The 11,710-nt window shown below is 34.6% G+C and overlaps 1 pseudogene; it reads left to right on the top strand.

Annotated features, from left to right (window-relative positions):
- Positions 1-8,122: 8,122 nt before the first annotated feature.
- The window catches only part of LOC102007760, a 112,469-nt pseudogene continuing 108,881 nt past the window's right edge, over positions 8,123-11,710 (top strand).

The following is an 11,710-nucleotide window of genomic DNA, read 5'->3' as shown; positions in this document are numbered from 1 at the left end:
AGTTTAGTTCAAATATCACTTCCTCCCTGAAACCTTCTGTAACCTCACCACTTGCTGGAAGAAGATGTTTTTCCTTCTTCAATTTTCGTATGATTGTTATACTTAAGTTTATATTTTTGATGAATTTTGTTAATTATGTGGTCTTTGACAGTAGGCTATTCAGTTCTTTATTTGTAACACCTAAAAAAGAGTTCCTGGTATAGGATGATGCTTAATAAATAAAGACATACAATTTTCACAGGCTTGTATAATGAATTTGGAAACTATCCCTAAAATAAGAATGCGAGAAGCATCTCACTATTGCTCACACTAATGTATTTTCAACCTTTGCAATTTACCAGGCAAGTTTTGTGTTTAACACTTCTTTATTCGTTAAAATACCAAGAAATCACCCTAGAGAGAGATCATTATTTTTTAATTCCAGTTTTCAACATTTTAATTTCTAACTTCTTTGTTAACTCCAGAGAGAAGAAAGGAGAAGTTCAGAGGATATTTAAAAAATAAAATGATATAAATTGTGATCATGATCTTTACCAGCCTAGATTAAAATTGGAAAATACTGCAGAAAAAATATTAAACAAGGTCTTGTTCTATCAGGATTTTCCTATAACCTCCCAGCAAAGTAAAGTTGTGCAGCCCAGCTGAAGTTCAAAATGCATGAAAAGCTGTTCCTAACCTCTTGAAATTCTCCTAGCAATTGTTTTCTTATTAAATTATGAATTAAATGTACTTCCTAGTGGTAAACCTTGACTTTGCTGCCTTACTCAACCACAAAGGACTTTATTAGAAATATCCTGTGCTTGTGGGATTTTCTGTAGACTTCTAAGGAATTTTATAATCTCCTTGAGAGACAGATATCCCCATACTTCCACTATTCAAGTGTTTGGCAATAGAATATATGAATCAGCAAAGTAAGACTACTGTATTTTTACATTTTCTTAATACATTTTATTGTGCTTCTATATATTCTACTTTGTCTCTTATTCCCCATTCATGTTTTATTTCTTAAACCCTACATATTTCTCAACCTCATTTCCATTTGTTTCAATTCCCATGAGAATAATCTATGTTAATTTTGGAGAATAGTACTAACTTTCTCATAAAGCTGAATATATATTTTTATTTAAAAAATTAAGGGAAAAAAGTAAGCATTTTTTTCTCTTTCATAATTATATACATTTTACTGAAATCAACTTTACAGTGTGTTGCTAAGCAAAAGCTTTTAGAAATACTCTGGGCACTATTCACAAGCCATATTGATTAGGGAAGAGTCAAGAATTCTTAATTTCCACTAAATAATTTCTATAATCTGAACCCTCAGTATATGCTACTTTTAGCTTCTCTTATTCTCTTTTATTTTCTGAGGTAGCAGTCACACATGTCAACAACCTCTCCCCAGGATGTATATGTGCCTTGGCCAGTGATGGTGAACATTTCAGAGGTGAGTGCTCAAACTGTAACCAGAACTCACTTATTTATCACAAAATGTCAACACTGCACGTAAACGTAAATACTGAGGTTTTAGCCTAGAAAAAAATTCATACATTGACATCTTTTATCTTAAAAGGAAACCAACATGTGTTCCATAGGTTAGCCCTCACTAGAGGTATTTCTCTCCATGCTGAAAAACTATTAACACCGGTACTAGTTTGCTCAGTGTTTCTCCCTCTGGCCTACTGTAATTGCTACCATTTTCAGAAGGTAACTAGCTTTTATAAAATTCTTTATATTTACTTAATACTACTAATTATTTTTAAAAGAATTTTCTTCTAATCATATCTTTACATCTGAAGGCTAAACTTATGACTTATATCACAGTGTCCCTGTAAACTTCATGAACTCATAGGTGGAGTTTCGGGGGGGTGATTGGGTTACAGGACTGTGATACTCTACCCTGGATTAGTCCACTGATGAAAATGCGACATTAGGAAGTGGAGCCTGGTAAAGGAGTTTGGTCACTGAGGGGTGCCTTAGAAGGGTCCTTCTCCCTCCTCCTCCCTTGATCTCTCTCTCTCTGCTTCCTTCCCCCATGACATGAGCTGTCTCTCCTCTGCCCTTCTGCTCTGCATTGCCACATTGCCTTGAAACTAGCTAACTACAGACTGAACACTCAACATATTGTGAGCCAAAATAAATCTCTTCTTCTTTAAGTTGTGGGTGTCTCAGCAACAAGAAAATAACTTACCTAATCAGAAAGAATATAAATTTTCCAGTATGTATTTGGTCTTTCTGAATTTTGCATTCTTTGAATATGTGAATATGTGTGTGTGTGTGTGTGTGTCTTTCTATCATTTAAAACTATTTTAAGTTCTTCATTTCTAGTTCCATTGCTATGAAATTCTTTTTTCATTATTTTCAACATTTGGAATTTAGAACTTGACATTGCATTCCCAAAGATGAAACTATATGTACAGAATTGAGGTTAATTATAAAGAAGCAATTAACAAACAAGGAGACTGAAGTTTTCCCTTGGCAGTATATCAAAAGCACTATTGAATTTTTCTCAATTGTACTATCTCCAGCTTAATGCCTTCACTACCCTAAGACTTCAACATAGTTGAAAATCACATGAAATAAATGTCTTATTGATTTAATTTTGTTAATATTTACTCAGAAATTTAGAATCATTGGTTTACATATAACGCGTCTAACAGCACCCATTTTTAAGCAAATTAAACTTTGTTTATGCCTACTACATATTCATTACTAATTTTGTAGTTGTTGATTGTGTGGCCGAAAAGGAGACTTTAAATTAATTACCTAAAATCAGAAATCATCCTTGTGTGGAGCAAAGTAAAGAATGGGCTTACAGAATCACCTCAGAATATTGCAGAAATAACCCGAAACAGCAAAATTTAAACCGGGGGCCTTGTGGAAGTTTCTTAGGTTGCCAAAATCACTTGCTTCTAATGTGTTGGCTTGAAACAAGGTAAATTTATTTTCTCACACTTCTGATGGCCAGAAACAAGGTGCCAGCAGAACCGTTCGCACTTGGAAGCTCTAGGACAAATTTTCTCTTCTCATCCAATTTCTGATGGTTGGAAACAGTCCTTGGCTCGGTGCTCCATTCGCCTCCTCAACCTTGACAGGAAGTCACAGGGTCTTCTGCCCTGGTTCTCTGTGTCCTTTTCAGTATGTCCTTGGATTTAAAGCACACCCAACTGTCCAATGTTAGAATGACTGAATCTTTACCTGCATTTGCAAGGGCCTTATTTTTAACATGGGTTTACATTTCTGAGGTTCAAGGAAAGCATTACTTTGGGGGGACAAAATTCAACCCACTACAGATACAGTAACCATCATAACCAAGAGGATTCAATAAACTTTAATAGACATAGTGAAGCTCGAAGGAACCAGAATGGACTCCCACACTGCCTTCTGTTTAGAATAATGGATAGAAAGAAGGAAAATATTTTAAAACTTCTATTATTCTAGTTTTTTAAAACAAAAACTGGAAATATGTGTACAATATTCCATGTTGTTAATGTAGATCATCAATATGCAATATTTCAAATAAATATCATTTTTCAAATGAATATAATTTTAGCCTAAATTTAGAAAGTAAAAAAGGAAATAAGTGATTATTCAAATTTTAAGTTCCATTTGACCATAGCTATGCTGTTCTATAACTTGGAAAAAATTCTTTTAATCCAAACTGGAAGGTATGGGAGGGTAGGGAAGCTGGTAGCTGACCTGGGAACTCACCTATTGCTCTTATTACAAAATGTCGTAAAAGTCTTTCACAAAACAAGTTACACTTGGTATGTCAAATGAAAAAATGTTTATGGGGCTTTAAAGGGTATCTAAATTGATTGCTTTTCGATGGGTTCAATTTATTCTGAATCTGTTGAGTTTAGATTGGGTTACCCATAACTTCAATTAGCTGGACACACATGTTCAATTCAAAAGACAATTAAATAGAGAAAGTAAACACTTCAGTTGTCAACTTGTCTGTTGTAATCAGTATTTATTAGAGAAATAGATACAATACAAGATATATAAATATATAAGAATTTGAAAGATTGGCTTAAAGTGGTCACCCACACAATCTGATGTGGAAGTGTGTAGAGGATCTTCCACACCCTGGAGATCTGAAGGATCCAGTCAAAAAGTTCTGGAGCTCCCCTCTGAGTTCATATGAGGAGGCCAAATGGTCTATGTCTGAAGGTGAATAGTCTGCACTGGAAGCCAAGAGAAGACATTCAAGGTGAAAGTGAAGACTGGGGCACCTCTGAAGAGCTGAAGCAGATTTGTCCTTCTTCATCTTCCTTTATGCCATCCAGGGGACAAGTCGCCCTAAGGTGGGGTCTTCCACACCCTCGGGTGTGCAATTGCAGAGCCAATTTAACTGAGCTTCTGTTACTCAAGTTGACACAATCACTCAACCATCACAATATCTTATTCCTAATGCTGAGAATGTCAACAGTCTTTTTCACACCTCACAGCACACTATGATGGAAGCAAGAGAGAAGAATAAAAGGATAGATATCCACACACCAATTAAAATCTCACCTGTAATCTCTAGCAGGAATTTTGCTTACATAGAGAGGAAATGATTAAATACTCATGTATTCTTTCCCTTTAAAGAGAAAGCTTGGAAAAATTTGCCACAAACTAAGGGTGGAAAACCATAAAGTCAAAATAGAAATCATTAAGTATGAATAACAAATTATTAAGATAAAATGTATCAAAAATTTGGAAAAACTTGAATAATGCAAACATTTAGAGGTGAAAATATATGTGAATGGTCATAGATCATTTTGGTATTCTTAAAACTGTTTACTTGAACTTGGAAATGATGAAAAAAGAATGCTAAAAGTTATAACTTTTTCAAACATTAAGTTTATTGGTATATTTTAGATAGACATAATGATCATATTCATCATAGGGAATTTGTACCTACACATGATATATTTTCTTATTTTCCCAATCTCTTCTTCTCCCTAATTGGAAGCAATAAACATGTTAGACAAAAAACAAGCCACATTGTTGCAGAATTTAAAATAAGGGGCTGGGAATTTACCTCAGAGGCACAGTGCCTGCCTAGCAAGCTCAAGGTCGTGAGTTTGATTCCCGGTACCAGAAAACAAACAAACGAACAAAGAAAAAATTTAAAATAAGACTGGAAGCCAAAAAGTATAGAATTAACAGTCGTGGTAAAGTATGCAAAAGTACAGGAGTATAATATATAATGAAAGTTCTTCATCCAGCTAGGGTCTGATCATTATTTATTATTGTCTCTGAAGTTCTTAATGATCTGATTTATCGTCTCAGCATATTCAGTTCTACTTTTTAGTCCATTTGGGCTGCAATGAAAAGCAGTATAGATTTGTTGGGCAAGTGGAGTTAAAAAAAATTCTTTCTTATTGTTCTGGAAGCCAAGAAATCCAAGGTCAGAGTACCCACAGACCTGGTATCTGGGGAAGGGACTGCTTCTGGTTTGCAGACTGCTGTTTGCTCATTCTAGCCTCATGTTTTGGGGCAGACAAAAAAAGACAAGCTCTCTTGTGTGACTTTACTGGAATAATAATCTCATTCATATGGTGTCCACCCCAACGATCTGATCACAGTACTTTGCAAAGATGACATCTCCTAATATTTTCAAATCTCAAACTAGGACTTCAGCATACAGTATTTATATTTGGAGTGAAACAAACTTTCAGAACATAACCCTGTTCTTGCCACAATATCCACCACTATAAAGAGAACCACATTAAAAATCTGTTTAGCTATATTAATCTCATGTTCCTAGGAGGACATATTTCACCACAGGTCTCTTGTTGGTCTAAGGTGGTAGTGATGAAGTTAACAGGTTCCTGCCCAGATGTGAATTGCTGAATTATTATGGTGGTAGTGGTCTAACATGGCCCAAAACAACAGCTGATCTTCCCAATGCCCACCCCCATCCCCGCTTCTCCTCCCCTCAGCAGGCAATAAAACTTCCTCTTGCCTGTCCCATGCACGAAGAAACCCCCAGTCAGCTCCTGACACGTCACTAAGCCCACCCCTTAAGCTCCGCACCTAGCCAGAGTCTTTATAAACTCCCAAGTCCCTAATCTAGCTCCGGAGGAGTCCTGTGTGGCATACTCCCCTCGCAGAATAAAGACCTTCTTTCTTGTCTTGGTTTGGTTCTTTCTTTTCTTGGTTTGGTTCTTTTCTGCGCTAGAAACCAAACAGAAGTAGTTCCAGCACTGTTTATGGTAAACATCATGGGACCAAATGGCTGACTGACCACAAGCCTACTAAGGGTTCTGAAAGAAAAGCAGCCTCAGCAAGAAAGCTGATAATTTGAACCTAAAGTTAATCTTTTCCTTCAGACATTTACACAAGAATAGATGAGGAAAGTTGATGTGTAGACACAAAGAGCAAAGATGAAAACATTCACTGAAGAGGCTATGAGACTGAGAAAGAGTGTCAGGGAGTTCCTCAGAAGTATGTAACCACATAAGGGTGCGTATTACAAACACTTAAAAAGTTTAATAAAGAATTAAAGGTTCTGACAAAAAAAGGAAGGAACCTCTGTCCACTGACAGTAACTGGATAAAGAAATGCAAATACATACAGTGGAATAGTTATCCTCTGTACAAAAGAATACATTTCTGTCAAGTGCAACAATATAGATGGACCTTGAGAACATTACGTTAAGAGAAAAGTGGTTATAAAAAAGACAAGTAGTTTAAGGTTCTGCTTATACGAAGCAGTTACAATAATCAAACTCAAGGGGAGAGAAAGCAGAATAATGGTTGCCAGAGACAGGTGGAATAAGTAATGAGAATTATTTTCAAATGAGTGCAGTACTTCAGCTTTACAACATATAATGAGTTATGAAAATGGATGATGAGATTGTCACACAACTTGTAAATATTTAATGCCACTGTATTTTACATCAAAATATGGTTCCTTGCTAAATTTTATTGTGGAGTTAATGCTATGTGTATAAATTAAATTTCATGTTATGTGTATTATGAAGTTTGCAATGAGAAATAATTCTTAAAACGTAAATGCTGTTGACTATTATAGGACATGCACCAAGAGATGTAAATGCACCAGGAAAAGAGTCAGTTTAGTCAAGTAATATAATTTATACAATAACAGTAAAATTATGTCATCATTTCTATAAATATAGAGCATACGCATAAACTAAAAGTTTGTATGATAAATTTTCAGCAACATTGAATTTAAAGGAAATATCATTCTTTTACACATACACATGTACATACCATCCCAAAACAAAGAAAAATAAAAGCAAAATATACTAAATATTCAGTGGACTTATTGGAAGTATTAAATATTGCAGATAGTCCTTTAGCACCAGTTCAGTTCAGTAAGCAAGAAGAAAATAATTAAAAAGAATAATAATTGGAGTAATAATTATTAAAGAAAAATGTTTATACATAAAGTTATAATTTTATAAAAATATGTAACAATATTAAGAATAATTACATTTAGTAAGATCATTTATTATAAATTCTAACTACAAAAATCAGTTTTATATGAGGAAAGAGAAGAAACTAAAAAATGTAAGAAATATACTGTAAAGAGAAGTGTAAGTTTCATACATCCTAAAAAATACTGACAAATAAGTAAAATTTCTGCACTGGAAATTCCACAAAGTGAGAAAAATGAAAAAAAATTAAATGGATACATCCCTATGAAATGGTGAACTAAATTTTACAATGTTGTCAATTCTTCTTAACTGATGTATGGATGGCAAGCAATCTCAATTGAAATCCTAATAAGTGTTCATTGGATTCTGTAGTAATTAACAAAAAAGCATTAGAAATTTGTGTATAAATACAAATTTAACTTTATCTCAATGTAGTGTAGTACTTTATTACTTTGTACTGTATTAAACTCATTGTGGAAATATGAACTTGTATAAGCACTTTGCAAAATGGTTTTTTTTTGTCTATTAAATTTTAATATATTACCTATATTTAGATATATGTAAAAGGTATACAGGTAGCCACTTCAAAAATACAAAACAGTATTTTTTGATTAAATAAGTGTTAGTCCTGTACTTTCAGATACAAAAACCTGTTATAAATCTAGTGTATACTAATGATAACAGGAAGATATTGGCATTAAGTCTGGCAAAGCTGGCAATGACTATTTTATGAGCATGACGACACTAAACACAGGGGAGAATGATGATCCTAAGGATGATCTTACAGGAAAAAATAAGGGGTCTGGACCACTTCACACAATTCACAAAACCAGTCCCGGAAGAACTGCATATCAAAAGGTATTTAAGTAAAGTTTTAAAATACTTTATGAAATCTCCCTTGGAGTGGACACATTTTTCTGAAACAGCACACTAGTAAAACTAATCACAAAGGTTAAAAAAAAAAGCTGGGTCTTTTTTAAGACAAAGAACCTCAGCTCAAAAGTGATAGCATTAAGTAGGAAATAATCACTCTATCAATTAGAGGAAGATATTTATAATGCACATATTCAGCAAAGGATTTATATCCATAATATAAATGAATACCTACAAATCAAAAAGAAAAATCACTGATAATTAATAGGAAAATCTACAAAGAACATGAATGTTTCACAAAAGACTACACAAATGCATAATAAAAATGGAAAGAAAAACTCCATCTATTACCTGTAGGAACAGGTAATTTAAAACTAAACCCTTTGAAACAGCTAAATTGCAAAAAGAAAGACACTATCAGATTTCTGTGAGGACACAGAACCATGGGAGCTCTATTAATTAAGTTGTGAAAGCATAAATTGGTAGAAATGCTTTGAAAAATTGTGTCCTGGTTACTTACTAAAGCTGAGTTTATATCCAGTATCTGGTTGTTCTTGGATGTGTGCACAAAATATAGATACACACACACACACACACACACACACACACACACGTATCGTGCTACAAACTTTTGTGAACCAAATTCGATATACTCCATCTAGGGCATCAATAAAGGTAAATGAACTTCAACTATTTAAAAATACTATGATATCTATAGTGTAGACAAATCTCAGAAGTACAATAATGAACCAAAATGAGCCAGAAAAACATCAGGCACATTGTGTAATTTTATTTGTAAAAATTTAAATCAAGAGAAACTAACATAAGTATTAAATCATTTGGATAATACCACCTTAGAGACATGGGGATTTCTAGTGTTATAGGCAGCTGAGGAAGATAAAAACTGTATAGATAGTCAGACAAGGCCAAGCCCTAAAAGGAGCCAGCGAAGAAGATGACATACCTTGTGGCTGTGGGAGAGACAGACATCTCTGGCTGTGAGCCAGATCTCAAGACAAAAGATTATTGTGGTTCTTGAAAGTGTCGTCATTTTTTTCTCTGTCTAAAATATGTTTTAGTACTCTTGGCAACGATGGTTTGACATTCATGAAGTTCTTTGGTTGTTCTTTGTCATGGAAGTATTTTATTTCTCCATTGAATGTTAAGGAGAGTTTGGCCAAGTAAATCAGTTTTGTTTGGAAGCTATTTTGTCTCAGGACATGTAATACTTCATTCCAAGCTCTTCTCGATTGGATGGTTTGTGTTGAGATGTATGCCATGATTCTGATGGGCTTTCTTTTGTAGGGGATCTGTTTCTTTTTTCTAGCATCTTTCAATATTCTGTTCTTATGCTGAAGATCTGAGATCTTGACTATTATATATCTGGGTGTAGTTTTATTTTGGTTATGGTTAGTTGGAGTTCTATATGCCTGATTTACTGTATGTCAGGTTCTTTTTCCATACTTGGGAAATTTTCTGCTATTATTTCTGCAAATATTCTTTTTATGTCATTTGTGTTGCCTCCTGCTGTTTTATTGACTCTTATTAGTCATACATTATTCCTCATTGCCTCATCTTGCAGCTGTTGAAGTGATTTTTCCTGGTTCCTTGTTGATTTTAAGAAATCCTTTCTTTCGCAGTCACTAGCTGCCATACTGTTTTCAACATCTGAAATTCTATCTTTGGCTTCATTCAAGCAGTTTTGGCAGCTTTCAGTGGAAGCTTCGATTTTCTGGAAGTCTCTTTGAATCTGATTTGTGTGTTCTAAATCATTTCTATATTTTTCATTTAACATTTTCATCCATTGCTTATGTTCTTCTATTGTCTTATATGTTTCTTCTTCAGATGTGTTTTATAGTTCTTTCATTATTATTGTCATTTCATTTTTTGCCTGAGACATTATTTCTGACCTGATCCCTTCTATGGCCTGATGACATTGTTTCTTTACTTCCACTGCAATCATTTCAACAATTTCAGATGTGTGTTTACCAAGTTCTCCTGTGTCGATGTCTCCTGGACTTATTCTGAGTGGGGTAAAGTTCTGAAATTGTGTTTTAGTCCTTCATCTTGTCATGTTTGTTATCAAATACAGAAAGCTCAGTCTCTCTCTTTTCTGGCAGCTCAGCGAGGACCACTAAATTCCGTACTTTTCTTTGTGGTCAGGCTTGTCCTTCAGTGTCTGCTGACATGCACTGCTTAGTCTGGGGTTTTCCAGGAGATCTAGTTCTCTCAGGTCTCAGACATGGACCCTGATGTCAGCTGATGTCAGTCAATCTGATCCAGCATCCCCTCACACTTAAGGGCACATGTATGACACAGAATCGGGTTGCACTGGTAGCACAATTCCAGACAAGTGGATCTGTGTCCCCAGCAGTTCAGGGTGCAGGTAAACCCAGACACAAACTGCAAGGTCAACAGTTTGTGGACTACCTGATTCTGTATCTCCAGGCAGTTCAGGATGCCCACAGAAGTTAGATAGTGATCACAGACTGTCTGTATCAAGGAATTGTCAAGAACAGCAAGCAATTAAACAGATAGGAAAAGTAGGAAACCAACAGCAAGTAAATAACATGACAGTGATAATTCAACACATATCGGTTATAATCATGAAGGTAAATAGCCTCAATTCACCAGTCAAAAGAAACAGACTGGCAGAGTGGATTAAGAAACAAAATCTAATGATATGCTGTATACAGGAAGCACATTTTACTTAAAAGGAAATCCATAGATTGAAAGTCAAAGAATGGAAAACAATCCTCTAGGAAACAGGAACTCAGAAAAAAGCAGTTATAGCTATTCTGTTTGCAGACAATGTAAACTTCAAACTGACAACAATCAAAAGAGATAAAGAAGGTCACTACATACTTGTCAGGGGAAAACTGCAAGAGAATGACATAACAATCAAAAATATATGTACCAAATTTTGAAACATCAATCTATGTAAGACAAATTTTAACAGACAGGAAAACCCTTATACTTATAACACTATTGTAATAAGGGACCTCAATACCCCTTTGACACAAAGACATAGGTTAACTGGACAAAATCTCAGCAAAGAAATAACAGATCTGAACCAAATCTATGAACAAATGGACTTAGTAGATGTATAAGAAGTTTTCCACCCTACAATATCAGAATACACATTTTTCTCAGCTGCACACGGGACTTTCCCTAAAATAGGTCACATTCTATCCCATACAGCATACCTAACTAAATGCAAAAGAATTGAAACTATTCCATGCATGTTATCTGACCACAGTGCAATGAAAGTGAAAATTTATTACAAAAGGAACTCCAAAAACTCCATAAACACTTGGAAATTAAACAACAACCTCCTGAACAACCATTGGGTCCCATAAGAAATTAAAGAAGAAATTAAAAAATACCTACAAACAAATGAAAATATAAATACAACTTATAGGAATCTGTGTGATGCAATGAAAGCAGTCC

This window comes from Chinchilla lanigera, unplaced genomic scaffold (genome assembly GCF_000276665.1).
Source record: "Chinchilla lanigera isolate Chin_1 unplaced genomic scaffold, ChiLan1.0 scaffold00075, whole genome shotgun sequence".
In the NCBI taxonomy this organism is placed as follows: Eukaryota; Metazoa; Chordata; class Mammalia; order Rodentia; family Chinchillidae; genus Chinchilla; species Chinchilla lanigera.
Note: the sequence above shows the minus strand (reverse complement) of the source record. Positions and strands in the feature narration are given on the sequence as shown.